The sequence below is a fragment of the Cetorhinus maximus genome, unplaced genomic scaffold (assembly GCF_964194155.1).
Source record: "Cetorhinus maximus unplaced genomic scaffold, sCetMax3.hap1.1 HAP1_SCAFFOLD_680, whole genome shotgun sequence".
In the NCBI taxonomy this organism is placed as follows: Eukaryota; Metazoa; Chordata; class Chondrichthyes; order Lamniformes; family Cetorhinidae; genus Cetorhinus; species Cetorhinus maximus.
In genome coordinates this window covers 2,003-11,803 of record NW_027596622.1, presented here as the reverse complement: position 1 = coordinate 11,803, position 9,801 = coordinate 2,003, and the positions used below count along the sequence as shown (strand labels likewise).

At 50.0% G+C, this 9,801-nt stretch overlaps 1 pseudogene; it reads left to right on the top strand.

Moving 5' to 3' along the window:
- The first annotated feature begins 359 nt into the window (after positions 1–359).
- Positions 360–511, top strand: LOC144674484 (U1 spliceosomal RNA; annotated as a pseudogene).
- Positions 512–9,801: the final 9,290 nt, after the last annotated feature.

Here is a 9,801-nt window from a genome sequence, read left to right as displayed (position 1 = left end):
AACTTGTTGGTCTTCCAGCACAAAGAGTTGTCCCCAACCGATTGTTGCGGACTGGCACAATCCAAAGTCCAGGACTACGTGTTGTGGGATGCACTAAATCTTGGAGCAGCTGCCGCAAAGGCGCAATGGGGAAGGGTCGCTGTCTAAGACCTTTCTACCACAGCGCACCGAGGGACTGGGAACTGTTTAAATCCCCTCGGGCTGTACAGCTCAAAATGAAAGGCTGTAAATGATTGTAATATTGTTTGTACTGATGCACCTGGTGATACATTTTGTAAAAGTTTAACCTGGATTGTACCCTTGTAATGTTGTTATTGAAATGGTTTGGAATGTGATTGAAGATATTTTATGAATAAAGTATATTTTTGCAAAAAAAAGAAAAAAAAGGTTCTCCCAGGACGAGGCTAGCCCATTGCACTTCGGGTGTGCTAACGCCTGCGATGTCCCCAAATGCGGGATACTCGACTGCAAAATTTGTGGTAGTGGGGGACTGCGTTCGCGCTCTCCCCTGATTCACAATTCAAAAAATAGATTTCATCATATCTTTCATTTTCTCTTCTATTTCCTGTCAGCAACCTTTTCTGAAAAAAGAAATATATAACCCCCAATGTGTGCTCTTCAAAATCTATACTGGACTGGTTATTTAGTTTTTTCTTTCCTCCTCGCAAATATTATCCAACCCCCATTCTTTTCCTCCCTGTCATTATCAGCCGGCAATTATTCCATCTCTGCATCATTTTCGCCAGACCGTTTGTTTTGTGGCCGCCAAATTACTCGCGCCATTTTTAACCCCGCGTTTGCCCACTCAAAAATCTCTCTCAAACAACCCCCATCTAACACCCAACCCACCATCACAACAGTCCCCACACTCCCAGCACCGCCCCACCCCCTATCTCTCTGGACGTCTGTATAAATACAAACTCATATCAGTCAGCTATTAACTCATATGCATTCACCATTTTAAACATGTAGCAGCGACCCCTCACTATTTCAAACATGAACAAGCACCCTGTCCCCATGTTCATTCAAATTACCCCCCTCCGAAACGAACAGCAGCCTCCCACCTCCTCTGTATAATCTCCCCCTTAATCAGCCCCCTGTGTGACTCCTACCTTCTGAAACTCCTGCCTCCTCTCCCCATGTGTAAAGTCTTTCCCTGCCCCTTCTGCAGCTCACTTCCCCTGCTGTGGGTCCATCAATTCACCTGTGATTATTCCTTGAAGGCTTAAATAGCGCAAAGCGAAGAAATAAACAGAAAGAAAACTGGAGAAAGGCAGATAGAAACCTAAACCCTCAGTAAAATGACCACCGGGAATCCCGTTTAACCGTCAGAATGATCGCGCAGCCCAAATTACACGCATTATCCCTGAATTATAACAAGATTTTAGGCAGCTTCACTTTAGGACTTTTCATTTCCTCTTGTGGGGCTCCTGTTCCTCACACACTGGAGGCTAACATGTAAGTTTTAGATTGCAAGGCTAGGCTACTTTAACCCCAAGATTTTCTTTTTGAAACTCCAGGCCCACAGTCCAACAGGAACTGGTTAACCGGAGCCACCGAAAACCAGGGTCCCGGAGAGGAATTGAAATCTCGGGGTAAGAAACGGACACAAACTCACGTGGGCCCATGGAGCACGGCCTTGGAGAAGGTCTCAGGAAACTCCTGAAGAAGAAGAGTCCTTGTCCCAGTCTGGATCTTCAGATTGCAGGTTTCAAAATAAAAATTCTTTGAGGGGTGGGGGAGAAAATTAATTCCATTAAAACAGAGAGCAAAGAACATTTTCAAACAAAATAACGCAAGAGCCAATGAATCACTCTCAGTTACAACTCAGCAACATCCAAATACAAACAAGTCAAAGAGTTATAAAGCAGATTGAGACAGAGGGAACACACACGCACATTAAGCCAGAGTGGGGACTAGCTCCGCACTCTGGAGGCGGTTTTCGGATTGGGTTCCTAGCCAGGTATATCCTGAACGAGCAGTTTGCAGACTCCACCCCTGGCATGTTGGGATGTCTCTCAATCTGCTCCCCAGGAGGCCTGTCCATTGATATGTTAATCCCAGGGCAGGACAACTTTCTGATTCTTCCTGTCCTTTGATGTGTTCACCCCAGGAAAACAATGTTTCAGCCATTTTCTGGTTAATGTTAAAACTTTAACTCATCTTGTCGGGAATGTCACTGCAGTTTGAAATATCAAACACTAAACCCCCAACACAAGACTGTGCAAAGCATGTGGATTGTTACTGAGATTCCGTCTGTGATTTTTAGTGATGTCAGTGTGGATTGTGTAATCTGTGTGTGTGTGAGTGTTGCTGGTCCCATAATGTAACGCAAATGTCTCCTTGCAGCCTCTCAGTACGCCACTCATGGTCCCCTGGTACTTTTTGGATTGTCTGGAGAAGACATTGAAAGAATTAGAGTTAAACAATGCTAACACTAGCTGCACTGCGACGAGTATATGAGAGCTTATTCTTATCCAGGGGTGTATGTCCACATTCAGCCCCCATTCCCACACTTGCTCCCACCGTCGGATCTCTCAAGTGCTCTTCCGTATCATTGATTAGCCTTTTAAACACCGCCTGTAACACGTAATGCTGATTCCTCACCTTTCGTAAGTCACCTTTAAACTTTGTCAGACTTTCGGGAAGGTGGGGAATTGGGGCCTGCTTAGGTTCCTCATAGTGTTCCAGGGCATGGTGGAGTGTGTCGGAGGCGTTGACTGAGACCTGACCCCTTTGTTGGACGTACATTATTCACGCTGTGTCTGATAGTAACTGGGAGCCGGGGTTCCCTTGTATCCTGAGCGGGTGTGATGGTTTTCTCTGTGGGTAATTTCTAATATACAACCCTCCGTTCGGTTGTACCCGCATTTGTCCAGCACCACCCCCCGTTCCAACTGGATGGGAGCAAATTGTGAGGCTACCTTTCCATCTGCAGCCGCTCAGTGATACCCTGTGTATGCCCTCATTCTTGCGTATGGCATGCATATCTATGGGGTAGTACCGGAGGGAGTCATTGTCTCGGATTAACCCAATGTTCTCCACTCGGTACTGAGGGTGTGGGCCCGTGTCTGCTGTGACTGAGGGGATTGCCCATACCTAACACGTTCATTTGGTTTGAGGTGCACTTCTGAATCACCGCATACACCCTGGTCACTCCTTTCAATGTACATGCGTCGATGACGCCTGGGTTCTTGGCCATCCCCCACAACCGGGCACTGTTGATCCAACCCGGTACCTCCCCACTTTGGATCTGGCCCAGATTTTGTCTTAATTGCCCGATCAGCCACTGGCCGTAAGCTGGCTTTTTTAGGTGCTGCCCTCTTGTCGTTCCTCCCTTTCTATTAATTGGCTGGTGGCTTTAGCATGGGTCTCTATAACGTGTACGCTTTCCAATACAGATGCCACACTCTTGCCCCCTAGGGCCGCTGCCGTTTCACCACCCCTCGCTACTCTTATGAGCAAGCTGCCTCATGATCCCTTTAAGATTCGTGACCTCGGAGTTGATTCCTTGAATGTCGAGAGAGTTTACCAGGGAAGTCCCTGTGTTCACCCCTGTCAGTACATTGTTAACTAACTCTCTCTTCTGGCGGTGGAAAGCAGGATGTCCCCTGAATCTAGTGGCACCCGTGGCGTCGGCCGGCTGATTAATCACAGCCTTACTCAGTAATTTGTACAGTTTTCGTAGGGGCGCTTGGTTACTGCAATACTCAGGCAGTTGCATACCTGCCAGGTTCACAATTACCTGTACAATTTCATGTTTAACATTATCATACAAGAGTTCATCGTCCGTATACAGTACCAGTCCATTCTGTGGCCCAGGGGTCATGTCTGGGCAAGATAGTCTCTGTGGTGTCGTCGTGTCCTGTGATAGCAGGGTGGTGTCGGTCCGGGGGTCCGCCGTTGCAGTCAACTCTCCGTGTTTGGCCCTCAAGATCCAATGCCAGGTATCTGTCATTCCCAAGTCTTCCTCCCCGGGACAGTGACCCCAGTTGTTGTTCTCCTGGGGTGTGAAGGTAAATTGCGAAAAATCTCTCACACACTGTATCTCTCACACACTGTAGCTTTCTCCTTTACGTCCCTCCTTGTGCACAGCCCACGGTGACCCTCCCCGTAGTTGAGGATTCCCCCTTTTCTCTTTCAGATGGCCAGTCCTCCAGATCGGGAATGAATCCTAAACCACTTGGCTAACACAGTACGGACTGCTCGTTGCCCGTTTTCCTCCCACTGCCTGGTAATTTAGTCTTTCTTACTTACATCATACCTTTTCAGTTGTGACCAGTGTTTCCACCTAGCTTTTCCCTTCATATCGGCGCAGGCACGTGAATAATTCCGTACGGTCCAGTCCATTTTGGGGCAAAACCTGGTTGGCTAGGGGTGATTTGAACAAACACCATGTCTCCGACCTCAGCCGGTGGTGACGGGGGTCCCCCTTTTGTCCTCTCTTCTAAATCCCTGATAGCCTGTTGGTCCTTCACTTCCTGTTGTAATTCCTTTAGCTGTCCATCCAATTGCTTAATATCATTTTTAATTTTATCTCTGATGGGTCCCATATCCTCACTTCCGGTGGCTCTGCCCTCTGGCAAGCGCATCGCCCTCCCGGTCATCCACTCATAAAGGGGTTTATCTTAAATCCAGCATTTTTCAGTGTCCTTATGGCTATCAGGAGAGCTCCGATGTGGCCCCTTTCCGATTCTGACGCTATTAGGATATCATCTGCATATTATAAGATTGTACTGTTGTTAGACTCTACGTCGCACGGACTCAGCTTCTCACTCGTGACCCGATGGAGGATGTTGGGGCTGTTGTGGAATCCCTGTGGGAGCCTCGCCCATGTACACCGTCTCCCTCCCACTGTGAAAGCGAATTTATCTTGGGATTCCTGGTCCAGTGGTATCGACCAAAATCCATTGGCTACATCTAACACTGTAAATATTTTATGTTCGGGTTTTTACAATTAAAGCACACCTCGGGTTTAGGAACGGCTGCTGCAGTGGCCACCATTTCAGTGGGGTTTGTAACCTCACTGCCGACACCTTTATCTTAGTTTTCCCTATGTGGTTATCTACCCCGGTGGCCCATCTTCCTCGATCATATGTGTTCTTGTCTACTAGCCCGGTGTCTAGGATTGACTGGTGGGCCCGGGCCCGGTGTCTAGGATGGCCTGGTGGGCCCGGGCCTGGTGTCTAGGATGGCCTGGTGGGCCCGGGCCCGGTGTCTAGGATGGCCTGGTGGGCCCAGTGTCTAGGATGGCCTGGTGGGCCCGGGCCCGGTGTCTAGGATCGCCTGGTGGGCCCGGGCCCGGTGTCTAGGATCGCCTGGTGGGCCCGGGCCCGGTGTCTAGGATTGCCTGGTGGGCCAGGCTAAGGCCATCCTTGTACAATTGCATAAACTGTACATCGTCTCGGTTCAGCGCAGCACCTACACCCCCGTAGTTACAATATGCCTCAAACTTCCGATTGCCATATTCATGGGCACTCTCGCCCTTTTCTTGTTTTATGGGGCTTGCCCTAAGTCTTGTGCCATTTCTGCTCTAAAGGCTCGGAAATCAGCTTGCTGCTGTGCCTGGTCTGCCTGGTTGTCCGGGCACCGGGGGCACAAGCTCTATCTTAATTGGGGCCACGGGTTATGGTGGTGGTGATTCCCAACCCGCTTCCCGTTGTTCCTCATATCCTGCCGCCTGTTCCACCAGCCCGTTCCAATCTATATTATCTGCGTATTGTGCAGCTACTGGTGGCTGTGGTAAAGCTGCCGAAACTGACATGAGATTTTTTGCCTGGACCAGCTCTTCATTTTGGGATTTGTTGGCCAACATTCGATTTACTTTCTTACTTAACTCTATGTGTTGTCTTAACATTAGGATCCAGGCTTCATCATCTTTGTCTTTTTTCTGATTATCCCACCATTTTCTCTGATCAGCGGGTGAGTCAAATGGGTTCCAATTGTTCTTTCTCATTTTGCCTATCGATTTCTTATTTTTGTCAGCTCAATGCTGTGTCAAGGATCCCTCTGGTCCCCACTCGAGTTTGTCACCACTGGCCATCTCTGGGTAAGACGGTCGGGGTATAGTTGTTGTCAGCGGTACGGTTCTTACCCTGGATCCTTTCTGACCGAACTCGTTACTTGCGGCTAATACCGGATGTAATTATAACAATCTATAAGACAAGCAAACTACCCCACCCTTACCACCCCTTGAACTATTGCCTGGAGCCCAGGTTTCTGATACGCGGGGTGCCTGACACTTCCTGGATCGGGACGGAGTCGGATTTAGTATGAATAAAAATGAATTCACACTGTGACTCATCCCATTTCCCCGTCGGTGTCCTGCATCCTTCGGGCCCTGCTCGCAGCACCAATTGAAAGGTCCGAGGAATACTCTGGGACAAAATTTCAACACTCGGAGTCCAGATACAATATTCAAGTGGTTCCTTTACTACACTTTTTTTTTTGCAAAAATAAACTTTATTCATAAAATATCTTCAACCACATTCCAAACCATTTCAAAAACACCATTACAAGGGTACAATCCGGTTCAACTTTTACAAAATGTATCACCAGGTGCATCAGTACAAACAATATTACAATCATTTACAGCCTTTCATTTTGAGCTGTACAGGCCGAGGGGATTTAAACAGTTCCCAGCCCCTCGGTGCGCTGTGGTAGAAAGGTCTTAGACAGCGGCCCTTCCCCATTGCGCCTTTGCGGCAACTGCCCCAAGCTTTAGTGCGTCCCTCAGCACGTAGTCCTGGACTTTGGATTGTGCCAGTCCGCAACACTCGGTCGGGGACAACTCTTTGCGCTGGAAGACCAACAAGTTTCGGGCAGACCAAAGCGCGTCTTTCACCGAGTTGATGATCCTCCAGCTGCAGTCGATGTTTGTCTCGGTGTGTGTCCCTGGGAACAGCCCGTAGAGCACAGAGTCCTGTGTCACAGAACTGCTCGGGATGAACCTCGACAGAAACCACTGCATCTCTCTCTAGACCTTCTTTGCAAAGGCACAATCCACAAGGAGGTGAACAACGGTCTCTTCCCCACCACAGCCACCTCGAGGGCAACGTGCAGAGGGGGTGAGACTCCTGACGTGTAGGAAGGATCTGACGGGGAGGGCCTTTCTCACCACCAGCCAAGCTACGTCTTGGTGCTTGTTGGAAAGTTCTGGCGATGAGGCATTCTGCCAAATGACTTTGACAGTCTGCTCGGGGAACCATCCCACAGGATCCACCCTCTCCTTTTCCCTCAGGGCCTCTAAGACGTTACGTGCTGACCACTGCCTGATGGACTTGTGGTCAAAGGTGTTTTTCTGCATAAATTTTTCCACCAGGGACAGGTGGTAGGGCACGGTCCAACTACTTGGAGCGTTCCGCGGCAGCGTGGCCAGACCCATCCTTCGCAACACCGGGGACAGGTAGAACCTCAGCACATAGTGACACTTGGTGTTTGTATACTGAGGGACTACACACCGCTTGATGCAGCCACACAAAGGTGGCCATCGGTATGAGGGCGATGTTGGGCACGTTTTTTCCCCCTTTATCTAGAGGCTTGTACATCGCGTCCATGCGGACACGATCCATTTTTGACCTCCAGATAAAGCGGAAGATGGCTCGAGTGATCGCCACCACGCAGGAGAGTGGAATGGGCTAGACCTGCGCCACGTACAGCAACAGCGAGAGTGCCTCACACCTGATGACCAGGTTCTTATCCGCACTGGAGAGGGAGCTTCGCTCCCACATGCCCAGTTTCCTTTTCACCATAGACACTCGCTCCTTCCAGTTTCTAACGCATGCCCTGGTCCCTCCGAACCATATCCCCAGCACCTTCAGGCCGTCAGCCCTGACAGTGAAGGGGACAAAGGATCGGTCAGCCCAGTTCCCAAAGAACATGGCCTCACTCTTGCCACGATTTACCTTGGTACCCGAGGCCAGTTCGAACTGGTCGCAGATGTGGATCAGTCTGCGCACCGACAGCGGATCCGAGCAGAAGACGGCGACGTCGTCCATGTACAGGGAGGCTTTGACCTGAGTGCCTCCACTGCCTGGGATCGTCACTCCTCTTATGCCCGGATCCTTCCTGATGGACTCAGAAAAGGGTACTATGCAACACACGAACAGGACAGGGGAGAGAGGACAGCCCTGCCTGACTCCAGATTTAATCGGAAAGCTATCAGATTCCCACCCATTGATTGAGAGTGCGCTAGTAATGTTAGTGTAGAGCAGTTGGATCCAATTGCAAATTCCCTCCCCAAACCCCATTTTGGAGAGCACATCCACCATGTAGGTGTGCGATAATCTGTCAAAGGCCTTCTCCTGATCCAAGCTGATGAGGCAGGTGTCCACACCCCTGTCCTGCACATAGGCAATCGTATCCCTGAGCAGCGCGAGGCAGTCAGAGATCTTCCTGCCCGGCACAGTGCAGGTCTGGTCAGGGTGGATCACCAATTCCAGAGCGGATTTGACCCGATTGGCGATGACCTTGGACAGAATCTTATAGTCCACATTCAACAGTGAAATGGGTCGCCAATTTCTAATTTCCTCCCCTTCCCCCCTTGTGCTTGTAGATGAGGGTGATGATGCCTTTCCTCATGGATTCTGACATACTACCGGCCAGGAGCATACTCTCGTACACTCCTAGCAGGTCTGGGCCGATCAAGTCCCACAGAGCCGAATACTACTCCGCCGGCTAGCCGTCGCTTCCGGGAGTTTTACTCTTCTCCAAGGACTCAAGGGCCTTAGTCAGTTCATCAGGAATTAGCGGTTTGTCCAGGCTCTCCCGTGTACTGTCGTCTAAGACCTCCGTGATAGAGGACAGGAAGGACTGGGAGGCCGTGCTGTCCGTGGGCTTCACGTCATACAATCCGGAATAAAAGGATTTGCTGATCCTCAAAATGTCGGAGGGCGATGACTTTACTGAGCCGTCTTCTTCCTTCGGGCTGCTGATCACAGAGTGTACCTTTTGGAAGAAGAAACGTGAGCACGTCTCATCCTGCTCCATGTAACGGACTCTGGACCGGAAGATGATCTTGGAGGCCTCCGAGGCAAAGGGCGAGGCTTGCTGGCTCTTCACCTCTTGGAGTTCCTCCTTGACATCGACCCCCATCGACTGCAGCCGGAGCAGATCCTGCATGTTTTTCTGGAGTCGGGACATTTCCCTCTGTTCCTTTCTAGCTTTCTGGGTGCCTTTGAGGATGAAAAACCTCTTGATGTTTCCCTTGATCGCTTCCCACCAGTGTATCAGGGACTCAAAGAGGGGTTTCACGGTTCTCCAACCTTTGTAATCCCTCTTGAGCTCCTCAATGTTCTCTGGGGTCAGCAGTTGCAGGTTCAGCTTCCATGCCCCTCGGCCAAGCCTCTGGTCTTCTTGAACCACTGCAGTCCATGTAGTGTAGGTACACCCACAGTGTTTTTAGAGTGGGAGTTTCAGGATTTTGACCCAGCGACAGCGAAGGAAAGGTGATATGTTTCCAAATCAGGATGGTGCGTGATTTGGAGGGGGACTTCCAGGCGCTGGTGTTCCCATGTATCTGCTGCCCTTGTCCTTCTAGATGGTAGTGGTCATGGGTTTGGAAGGTGCTGTCTAAGGAGCCTTGGTGAGTTCCCGCAGTGTATCTTGTAAATGATACACACTGCTGTTACTGAGCGTTGGTGGTGGAGGGAGCGAATGTTTGTGGATGGGGTGCCAATCAGCGCGCTGCTCTGTCCTGGATGGTGTTGAGCTTTTTGAGTGTTGTGGCAGCTGCACTCATCCAGGCAAGTGGGGAGTATTCCATCACATTCCTGACTTGTGCCTTGTAGGTGGTGGACAGGC